A 12,202-nucleotide genomic window follows, 5' to 3' on the forward strand; every position below is an offset into this window, starting at 1 on the left:
ACAAATTTACGATGACAGACTGGTAGAAAGGAGAGGACCCTGTCCTTGCGGACTTACATTCTACAAATATCGGGTATCGGCCGATATTCGCTGTATCGGAATTCCGATACAGAGTTCCGATACTTTTGCGATATCGGATACTGGAATCGGAAGTTCCCATAGTGCAATGATGCACTATAATGGAGTGTGGGTGGTGCGTTTGCAGAGACTGCCTTGTGTGTGTGCGGGTGGGGTCTGTGCGTGACCGTGGGGGGTCTGTGCTGGCTGCCGGGGGTCTATACGCGCCTCTCAGGGGGAAGTCTGTGCGAGCCTGCCGGGGGTCTGTGCGTGCCTGCCGGGGGTCTGTGCGGGCTGCCGGGGGTTTATGCGTGCTGCCCGGGGGTCTGTGCGCGTGCCTGCCGGGGGTCTGTGTGGGCCTGCCGGGGCTCTGTGCGGGCTGCCGGGGGTCTGTGCGGGCCTGCCGGGGATCTGTGCGGGCTGCCGGGGATTTATGCGTGCTGCCGGGGGTCTGTGCGTCCCTGCCGGGGGTCTGTGTGGGCCTGCCGGGGGTCTGTGCGGGCCTGCCGGGGGTCTGTGCGGGCCTGCCGGGGCTCTGGGCGGGCCTGCCGGGGCTCTGTGTGGGCCTGCCGGGGCTCTGTGCGGGCCTGCCGGGGCTCTGTGCGGGCCTGCCGGGGCTCTGTGCGGGCCTGCCGGGGCTCTGTGCGGGCCTGCCGGGGGTCTGTGTGGGCTGCCGGGCCTCTGTTCGGGCTGCCGTGGGTCTGTGCGTTTGTGCAGGCATCGTCCGATGGGACTACAAGTCCCATCATCCAGCTAATGTGTTGAATGTAAAAAAAAAATACTACATACATACTACATACATACTACATGCATACTACATACATACATACTACATGCATACATACTACATACATACTACATATATAATACATACATACATACATACTACATGCATACATACATACATATATACTACATACAACATACTACATACATACTACATACAATACATTCATACATTACATACAATACATACATATAGACATACAGTACAGTAAATTAAACATAGATTACATACTCACCATTACTTGTCATTTTGATATTCGAAGCCAGTGTCATCTGTAAAAAATATTAAAATAACAAACAACCAATATACTCCCTGATTGGCAGAAATCCACCAGTGTCCCACGACGATCTCCCATGGAGAACAACAGCATCAGCTGATGCAACCGCTCTCCAGGGTCTCCAGGAATCCAATGACGGAAGGAAGGTATCCTTCCGCACTGTATTCCTCCGCCGCTGTAAAAAAATAGTCCCTAGTCTCACTTTTGGCATTGCTGTGTGAGAAATTTTCCCACACAGCAATTGCCATAAAGTGAGACTTTGAACTATAGTAACCTCAGTGATGCACTGCAGGAGCCATTGTCTCATGTCAGTGTGTCACTGAGGGTCCTATAGAGCAGTGACACCACCCGATGTCACTGTTCTATAGGGGAGATCGTCGTGGGACACTCGTTATTAATTGGACTACAGCGGACAGGTAGTATACGGTTTATTATTTTATGCTTTTTGCAGATGCTGAAGTATGGTAAGTATGGTTAAATGAAGAATATTAAAATACTTTTTTCCTAATGTGTGTGTGTTTTATTGGATTAATAATTGTTTATTGTTTTATTGGATTAATAATGGATAGGCATCTTATTGACGCCTCTCCGTTATTAACCCGGCTTAATGTCAGCTTACAATAGCAAGGTGACACTAACCCCTTATTACCCCATATCCCACTGCTACTCGGGAGTGGGAAGAGAGGGGCTAAGTGCCAAAATTGGCACATCTTACAGATGCACCATTTGTGGAGCCGCTGCGGACTGGTATTTGTAGCTGGGGGGCCAATATCCATCTCTAGGCTATGAATATCAGCCCGCAGCTGTCTGCGTAGCCTTTCTGGCTAGAAAATATAGGGGGACCCCACGTCAATTTTTGGGGGGTCCCCCTATTTTAATAGCCAGTATATATAGCAGGCTACAAATATTTGCCGCCGACTTTCCCACTCTGGGGTTTTCTTTTTTAAATTCAACGCTCATTAAGGCCTCTTTCACACTTGCGTCGGTACTGGTCCGTCGCTATGCGTCGGGCCGACGTACCGACGCACGTTGTGAAATTTGTGCACGATGTGGGCAGTGGATGCAGTTTTTCAATTTTTTTTTGCATTGGTATCGGGTATCGGCATCGGCGATATCCGATATTTTTTGGATATCGGCCGATCCAATCCGATACTGATACTTCTGGATATCGGAAGGTATCGCTCAACACTAGTTGCAAGACTATTCCACCATTCCATCTGTACACTGCACATTATGACATGATTCGTTATACAGCCTATCAGGCCCATACAATGTATTGGGGGTGTTCAAGCAGAGGGAGAATGAGACCTCTTTACTTCATTTACGTTAAATAAAGGGGACAATGTTGGGAACCAGGTTAGCAATCATCTACTATTGAAGAAGGTCTCTAAAACCATAGCAGTCCAGTGGGAGGAAGTCCACAGGTAAGTTTGCGTCTATTAACGTATTTGTATCACCTGCACTGCCACAAAGGTGAACATGTGTCTTTTACGTGTAGCGGTTGGAGAATATTGGTCAGCATCCAAAGAGATCTCTAAAACGCTGTGCTATATGATCCATAGAATTATAGAATATATGATGACTCTTTAGATGAAACATATCTTGTCACTTGAAATCTGAAAGATAAATAAGAAATAAATTTGTGACACAATAACTATCCATCTTATAGCAAAAAAACTAAATATAAGTAAGCTAATAACCATTGTATTCTTCAAGGCAAATCAATGTAGTGCATCCCATATAACTTTTTCTGTGAGGCAGAAAGGGGCTAACGGAAAGGTATGGTGTCATTTTACCTTTCATAGTTGGATGTCAGTATGTAGAAGTACAATTTTTTTGTTTGTTAAAAACTTTCCTGCGTTGACTATATTGGGGTGAACACTTCCTTTATTCTTTGCCTTTATAAATGATGCTGTAGTGTGTATGTGTTGTGGTAGAGTGGCTCACTTGGCTGGACATAGTGATATAACTAGAACACTGTCTCTTTTTATTTTTTTTAATCAGATAATTTTCATTGAACAACAAGGATAATACAAGTATATTACATTGCTGTTTATATTAAACATGTATAGTTTTTTTAGAACATTTAACCCCAACCCAAACTCCAACCCCCCTCCCTTCCAACCTTTAGAGACCTGTTGCGAGCCGCCATAATTTATAGCATCGTGCAAAAATGAAGATGACTTTCCAATAACCCTCCCAGGGGACCCCAAGGCCCAAACGATCAGACAAAGCCCCTTAATTTGAGTCAGTCCATGGATTCCACAACCTGTGGTAGAGGTCCATCTTATTTCTCTTGAAATAAATGCTTTTCTCCAAAGCAAGAATATGATCCACTTGTACCAGAAAGTCTCTTCTCGTTGGTGGTTCCTCCCTTATCCAGAACTTGGCAATTAGCTTCCGTGCAATAAATAATAATCTAGCAATAGCCATTTTGTACATATTATCAGTTACAATCTCTTCCACATAACCTAGAATACACACCAAAGGATCTTGTGGTATAGTACAGTTATATATCAATTCGACTCTATTTAACACCACAATCCAAAAGGAGGATAACCTGGGACATTGCCACATCATATGGAGAATACCCGCCTCAGACTGCGAACACCTAGGGCACTCTGAATTGGGTCTCAGTCCAGCTTTGAATAACATCTCCGGAGTTCTATAGGCCCTATGAATAACAAATAATTGTGACAACCTCCCAGGCTCACTCATAGAGGTCTTGGGTACATATTCCAATATTGAGTCTCATCGATCATTGTCAATCACCCCCAGTTCATTTTTCCATTTCGCTCTGGCTCTGAAAGGATGCCCATCTAGAAAAGAGTAAAGAAGATATTCGTATATTCCCAAAATCACCCCCTTCGTGCCACCACCCATAAGAATAAAGTCCAACGGAAGATCTACTTGCAGCACTATAGGTCCTCTTTTGCACTGTGCCAGAAATGCGTGGGAGATACGGCTATATTGATATAACTCAGAACCTGGCAATTGAAATTCCTCCTGCAGTACCTCAAAATTCTTGATTTTACCCTGGTTCAGAAGTTGCCCTATCCAAGAAATACCTGCCTCTTTCCAAATATGAAATCACAACATCTGTATGAACTCTTGTAGATATCTATTATTCCAGATAGGTGAAAATCTAGTAAGAGCATTCACACCCCTAATATCTTTTACTTTATCCCAAACCTTATGAATAAGTCTAATAGTACAAAATGTGGAACCCTTCTCCTGGAAATGTCCACCCTCCAGACCCTCACACAGTACCTTCGGCCCAATCAGTGTCCTCAGACAACAGGGTATCCGCACCCTCCCAGACTCCTCTCCCCATCCCCTAAAATGTTGACACTGTGACGCTAAGAAGTATAGCCAGGGATTAGGGAGTGCCAAACCACCCTCCGTCTTGGGCCTTTGTAGGGTTTCTTATTTAAATCTTGGGCTCTTTCCTCCCCAAATCAATTCACCAAACAAGGATCTAATCCCACGAAATCTATTCTGCGGTATCCAAATGGGAGAATTATGTAGCACATAAAGAAGTTGAGGCATCACTATCATCTTTATGAGATTCACCCTGCCAACTACCGACAGATGTAATTTTTTCATGCCTGGATTTTAGTATGTATTATCCGCAAAAGAGGCCCCAAATTCAGTTTTTCAAACCAGGTCAAAGGGAGAGCCATCTGAATTCCCAAATATTTAATTTTATTAACTACGCTCAACTTTGTAGATGTATTCCTACCTACAGTACCTCCGTTATCCCCATCTATCAATATCATATGAGATTTATCCCAATTAATCCTTAGGCCTGAATACCCCCAAATTCCTCAATTATAGCTTCAGCCTTGTACAGGGTCCCCTCCAAGTCCTCCAAGAAAAGCAAAATGTCATCGGCGTACAAAGCTACTTTATCTTCTGAATCCCTGTACATAAAACCTCTCACCTCCTGAGAGCTTCTTATTTTGGCAGCAAGCGGCTTCACCACCAGGTCAAAAAGCAGCGGGGACAGCGGACACCCCTGTCTGGTGCCCCTGGACAAAGAAGAACACTCCGAAAGGACATTATTAACTCTAATTCTTGCCACTGGAGAGGAGTACAGCAGCCACACCCATGAGATGAATTTAGGCCCAAACCCTAACCGCTCCAGCACCAACCACAAATAGTTCCACTCCACACAGTCAAAGGCCTTATGGGCATCCAAGGATACCACTGCTCTCTTGCTCTCTTGCCAGCATTATCAGAGGGAATTTGCATATTTAAGTACAGCCTTCTCAGCTTGAGTGCCATTGATTTATTGGGCAAAAAAGCCTGACTGGTCTGGGTGAACTAGTTTATCAATCACCCGGGTCAGCCTGTTTGCCAAGGCCTTTGCCAAAATCTTTATGTCCGCCGTTAGAAGTGAAATTGGTCTATAAGACTCTGGCAGCTCTAAGTGCTTGTCGGCTTTAGGGATAACCACAACAATGGCCTCTCTCATTGACGAAGGCAGCTCTCCCCTCTCCAGAGATCTATTATACACCCCTTCCAGTTTAGTCAACAAAGTATCCTTTAAGATCTTATAGACCTCAGCTGGAATACCATCCACCCCCGGAGTCCTGCCCCCAGCAACACCCGCCAAGGCCGCCTTCAATTCTTCCTCACCAATCAGTTCGTCCAACCACCCACTCACAGTCCTCTCTGCTCAACCTAGGCAAATCAATCCCCTCCAAATACCTCTTTTCCTTTCTCTGCCCTAGAGGTATATAATTCACTGTAAAATTTCCTAAAAACTTGAAATATATGCTCCCCCTGAGTGACCACAGTTCCCTACTCAGTTTTTGTTGAGTAGACATGTGAGGATTCCCGCTGCGCGGAAGCTACTACTGAGAGTAAATGCCCCACCTTTTCCCCTTCTGAGTAGAATGTTTCTTTTTGAAATGCCCTCATCCTATCTGCTTTTCGCATATATAGTTGATTGACCTCTACCTGAGCTGCCCTCATACGATCTTGAGACTCCTTTGTACATTGGGTTCTCAATGCCACCTCCACTGCCTTCAAGTCCTCCAAGACGGCCTTATCCTGTAATCTAGTCTTGGTCTTATGTCTTGGAACACTGTCTCTTTAAGAAAAGGCTTGGTTTATTGAAGACAGCATAAACCAAGTTTTGGAAAATAAAATTGAGCAAAACAGCAAAACAAAGAAACAAAAAGAAACACATTCCTTTCCTAGCTCCCTCTCCAGGCACACACTGAACACTGAAAGCTTTGGCAGCCTTTTAAGCCCAGACCATGTGACTCCTCCATCATGTGACATGATCTGGACATCACACAGGTCCTGTCAGGACTCTGCAGGTGGAGATACGGTGGACCTTCTCCCACCCGCTTTATGAATGTCCACTAAAACCAGCCCATAATATAACTTCATTTAACCCTCCCAACACGTAGTGTGCTGGGGGAAACTAATCTGGTTTTACATCACTGTCGCCATTATGTACCGTGACACATATCTCCCCTCTATCACTTCCCTAGTGACTCTGTCACAGTGTGTTTAACCCCTTAAGGATGAATCTAAAGACCAAATGTTTTCCCCACAATTTTGTCATTGGTATAATTTTTACGTACATGTAACTTATTAACCCCTTCATGACCTTGGGATTTTTCGTTTTTCCGTGTTCGTTTTTCACTCCCCTCCTTCCCAGAGCCATAACTTTTTTATTTTTCTATGAATTTGGCCATGTGAGGGCTTATTTTTTGCGGGACGAGTTGTACTTTTGAACGACATTGGTTTTAGCATGTCGTGTACTAGAAAACAGGAAAAAAATTCCAAGTGCGGTGAAATTGCAAAAAAAAGTGCAATCCCACACTTGTTTTTTGTTTGGCTTTTTTGCTAGGTTCACTAAATGCTAAAACTGACCTGCCATTATGATTCTCCAGGTCAGTACGAGTTCATAGACATCTAACATGTCTAGGTTATTTTTTACCTAAGTGGTGAAAAAAATTTCCAAACTTTGGTAAAAAAAAAAAAAATTGCGCCATTTTCCGATACTCATAGCGTCTCCATTTTTCATGATCTGGGGTCGGTTGAGGGCTTCTTTTTGGCGTGCCGAGATGACAATTTTAATGATAGCATTTTGGTGCAGATACGTTTTTTTGATCGCCCGTTATTGCATTTTAATGCAATGTCACGGCGACCAAAAACATGTAATTCTGGCGTTTCAATTTTTTTTCTCGCTACGCTGTTTTGCGATCAGGTTAATGCTTTTTTTTAATTGATAGATCGGGCGATTCTGAGCGCGGCGATACCAAATATGTGTAGATTTGATTTTTTTTATTGATTTATTTTGATTGGGGCGAAAGGGGGGTGATTTAAACTTTTATATTTTTTTATTTTTTTCACTTTTTTTTAACTTTTGCCATGCTTCAATAGCCTCCATGGGAGGCTAGAAGCAGGCACAGCACGATCGCCTCTGCTACATAGCAGCGATCTGCTGTTCGCTGCTATGTAGCAGAATTGCAGGTGTGCTGTGAGCGCCGACCACAGGGTGGCGCTCACAGCTACCGGCGATTAGTAACCATAGAGGTCTCTAGGACCTCTATGGTTACAATGGAGAAGCATTGCCGACCTCCGATCATGTGACGGGGGTCGGCGATGACGTCATTTCTGGCCGCCGGGCCGGATGTGGTAGTTAAATGCCGCTGTCTGCGTTTCACAGCGGCATTTAACTAGTTAATAGGCGCGGGCAGATCGCGATTCTATTACGGGCACATGTCAGCTGTTCAAAACAAAATGTCCCGGCTTTGATGCGGGCTCACCGCCGGAGCCCGCATCAAAGCAGGGGATCTGACCTCGGACGTACTATCCCGTCCGAGGTCAGAAAGGGGTTAAAGAGCCTCTCAGATGACTAGTCAGAGGAAGGTCCCTAGAGCCTTCTCCCCATCTTGCTCAGCATGAGTCACGGGTCTCTACTAGTGATGAAAAGAATGTGCTTGGATAAGGTGTTATCGGAGCATGCCTCCCATAGGGGTGGAGCCACATATTCATCACTGTAATGGGTGGCACCACGTGACCGCTCATACAGGAGAAGCTGCGGCGAGGACAGGACGCTGCGAGGGAGCCGGGTGAGTATTTTATTAACAGTGGGCAGGCGCACAGAGGGTGAGAGGGGGGTAGGGACAGGGATCTCTATTTTAAACACGAAAAACAAAAAAAAAAAGGATTTTTCATATCTTCTCGCCAGCGAACGCTGCTGGAGAGAAGATATGAATGGCGGCTTCAGCACCAGATGCAGGGGGCAGCGCTTATCTCTAGCGCTGTCTCCTGCACGCTCCGTGTGGTACCCAGTCGGCATATGGGCGGCCCGTGTGCCACACGGATGGCTTACGTGAGCTCACGGACACGGATAATTCCGGTACCGATTTTTCCGGTACCGGAATTATCTGGACGTGTGAGACTGGCCTAACGCATACTTACACTCCAGTCCCAGGTCAGAAACTGACGAATCCCCACAGCGCACAATACGTGGTCTGGGGGGGTTTGTAAATCTGCAGTCACACAGAATAACTGCAGACTTATTGATTTGGACCAGACAGCCCCTTTAAGAAGTTAATAGCAGCTGTAATTGATGGAAGCTATAGAGAAATCTCATAGATTACTACAGTCTCTACAAACTACAGTGGCAAGAGATATGCATGTGCCACCTTATCTGTGTGTACAGTGTTAGCAACTTTCCCCTAGGAAAGTCTTCAACAGTACAAAAGAGGGATCTTCGCCCACCGTCTGCTGTTCCAGCCTTCACAGGACAGCAGAGACCAAAGCTGTTGTTTTCTGCTCTAGTGGACAATGTCAAAACTGCAATATTAATTTATTAGCACTTGTATACTGTATTAAAGGGGTTTCCCGTAGCTAAAAATGTTGTGTTCATTTATGGAATCTAAGATCATTGTGTTTTTAAAAATGTACTTTATTGTTTGAACTTAAATGTAGCAATGTCCCGGTCCGGTATTAGTGCCACTCTCTTAGCCCCACTTCCTTTACTTCTCATTTGTGCACAGGCGGTGTTGCTGACATGAAGAGGCTTGCTCTCTAGCTCAGTTCAGTGGAGTTAGCCCTCCTTTCAAACATGGTTATTGCATAGACAGAAAAGGAGGAAGAATAGCTGTCAACGTGAGCCTCCGATCGGCCCCCTCATCACATAGCTGACAGCCTGTGTCATAACAAATACCGGAAAGCAAGAAATGGGACCAAGAGAGTGAAACTAAAATTAAAAATAATTGGAAATGTGATATCCAAGTCACTACAATAAAAAAGAATGTAATTTCTGGTAAACAGGAAAAAAAGTTACCAAGAAGCATTCAAACCCAGGTAAAAAAAAAAAAATTAAAGATCCCCCAAAAACGTGAATCAATCCATACTGCAGCATTAGGCAGGTTTCAAATGTAATTTTTTTCTCATATGTGAACAACTGTGTTTTTTTCAGTTTCCTGGTCCCAATTTTAGTCTGTGTCAGTTGTTACAATCCTTGTTGCATACATTTTTCTCATATGGAGAAAAAAAACTTTGTTTTTCCTACCCAATAATGGCAAATTACTGATGATATCTGTGTAAGGCTACTTTCACACTAGCGTCAGCGTCTGCCCGTCGCAGTGCATCGGGCCGACGTACCGACGCATCCTGTGTCAACGCAGCACAACGGGGGCAGCGGATGCATTATTACAGCGCATCCGCTGCCCCATTGTGAGTTGCGGGGAGGAGGGGGTGGAGTTCCGGCCACGCATGCGCGGTCAGAAATGGCGGACACAACGCACCAAAAAACGTTACAAGCAATGTTTTTTGGTGCCGACGGTCCGCCACAACACGACGCAACTGTCGCACGACGGTTGCAACATGTGGCAATGCATCGCAATTGCAAACAACTTTTCTGCAAAACGACGCATTGCGACGTGCGTCGTACGACGCTAGTGTGAAAGTAGCCTTATTTGTTTTTTTCCCTGGGACCAATGACATGGCAAGTATGATTCAAAACACAGATCAAAGTAGGACATGTCTCTGCTTTTGTTTTTTTGTGAACAATCGGCTGGCAAAAAAAGAACATGTGAAAAGGCACATTCATTGTAATGGGTCTGTGATCTATCTGCAAAAATAATAGAACATGTGCCAAAAAACTGATTTGTAAAAGAGTCCTCAGTGGCTGGGAGCCCTGCTGTACTGAAAACATGCTGAGAGACAAGCCTAAGGCTACTTTCACACTAGTCCATCGGTACGGGCCGTCGCAAACCGTCGGCCCGACGTACCGATGGACAGTGTGTTCATGTAGCACAACGTGGGCAGCGGATGCAGTTTTACAATGCATCCGCTGCCCATTGTGAGTTTTGGGGAGGAGGGGGCGGAGTTTCGGCCGCGCATGCGCAGACGAAAATGGCGGAGTCGACGCACAAAAAAAGTTACATGTAACTTTTTTTGTGCCGACGGTCCGCCAAAACACGACGCATCCGTCGCACGATGGATGCGACGTGTGGCCATACGTCGCAATGCGTCGCTAATACAAGTCTATGGAGAAAAAACACATCCTGCGGGCACATTTGCAGGATTGCGACGTACAGCAAACAACGCTAGTGTGAAAGTAGCCTAAGGCTATGTGCACACGTTGTGGATTTGGCTGCGGATCCGCAGCAGATTAGCCGCTGCGGATTTGCAGCAGTTTCCATGCAGTTTACAGTACTGTGTAAACCTATGGAAAACCAAATCCGCAGTGCCCATGGTGCGGAAAATATGGCGGTTTATTTTCCTCAGCATGTCAATTCTTTGTGCGGATTCCGCTGCGTGTTACACCTGCTCCTCAATAGGAATCTGCAGGTGTAAAAACGCAGGTGAAATCCGCACAAAAAACGCAGGTTAATCGCAGTGCGTTTTACATGCGGATTTTTTTAAAACGGTGCGGAAAAATCCGCACACGAATCCGCAACATGGGCACATAGCCTTACAATTCTTAGATCTATCTACTCCTTTAATTCAGATTATTAAAGACTACGCGGCTTGGTAGATCTAAGCTAAGACCTGTGCACAGTTTGTATTTTGACTGATGTGATGAGATATTTTATAAAGATTTTTTTTTAACATTGTTTAATTGTATTTTCAATACCGTGCAAAAAGCAGCCTCATAGGTCAAAGATCCAGTGGTAAACATATACTGTAAAGGTACCGTTACACTAAGCGACACTGCAGCGATATAGACGAGCCGATCGCTGCAGCGTCGCTGTTTAGGTCGCTAGGAGACGTCAAACACGGCAACAGCTGAACGATGCAGGAGCGATCCAGTGACGTACTTATTGTTCTCGCTGGTTGTTCGCTCCATGTAAAAACATTGCTGGCATCGTTGCTTTTGATGTCAAACATGACGATACACGCCGACCTGACGACCAAATAAAGTTCTGGACTTCTAGCTCCGACCAGCGATGTCACAGCAGGATCCTGATCACTGCTGCGTGTCAAACACAACGAGATCGCTATCCAGGACGCTGCAACGTCACGGATCATTGTCGTTCTCGTTCTAAAGTTGCTGAGTGTGACGGTACCTTAAGACTAAACTATGCTATAGATTGTAATTTATAATTAACTGGTGAGATTATCTAAGAACAATCAGGTTGATAACCAGTGAAAGTAGAGGAAAAAGAGAACGAACAAGTGAAGGTACAATTACACTACACACTTCACAATATATGTGCAGTGTAAACAGGCAATGAATAGAGCAAATCGTACTGCACCTATTAGCCCTCATTCAGTTGTCCGATGTTTGCGTATGTGGAAACTCTTTTTTTGCCTGCGGGATATACTCATCAAATGTACGGTAAGTCTGTATGAAAATCTGCACAGAAAAAAGAGAATTTGATGTTGTAGATTTGAAACTCGCACCGTAAGTCAGATTACACTGAGTAAAAAAAAACCCAGTGGGCAGGAGACTTCTATAAATCCCATCCACTTTGCTGGAACTGTAAAATGCTGTATCTGTGACACAGTGAAAATAAAAAAAACTCATCGTGGGCACACAGCCTTAGCCAAATTAGGTTGCTTGTGTTATTTCTCTGTGTTTTTTAGTGCATTTTTAA

General features: G+C 44.8%; 1 protein-coding gene across 7 annotated transcripts in view; it reads right to left on the reverse strand.

Moving 5' to 3' along the window:
• Window positions 1-997: 997 nt before the first annotated feature.
• LOC138681586 (uncharacterized) overlaps window positions 998-12,202 on the reverse strand; it is a 1,359,044-nt gene continuing 1,347,839 nt past the window's right edge. For 6 of the 7 annotated variants that reach the window (XR_011321937.1, XR_011321933.1, XR_011321935.1 and 3 more), the window contains one exon: window positions 998-2,737. The gene's annotated coding sequence lies outside the window, so the exon portion shown is untranslated. Of the gene's footprint in view, window positions 2,738-11,878; window positions 11,962-12,202 lie in introns of those variants that run through there. The other variant, XR_011321932.1, reaches the window with a different exon arrangement.

The sequence above is a fragment of the Ranitomeya imitator genome, chromosome 5, assembly GCF_032444005.1.
Source record: "Ranitomeya imitator isolate aRanImi1 chromosome 5, aRanImi1.pri, whole genome shotgun sequence".
Taxonomy (NCBI): Eukaryota; Metazoa; Chordata; class Amphibia; order Anura; family Dendrobatidae; genus Ranitomeya; species Ranitomeya imitator.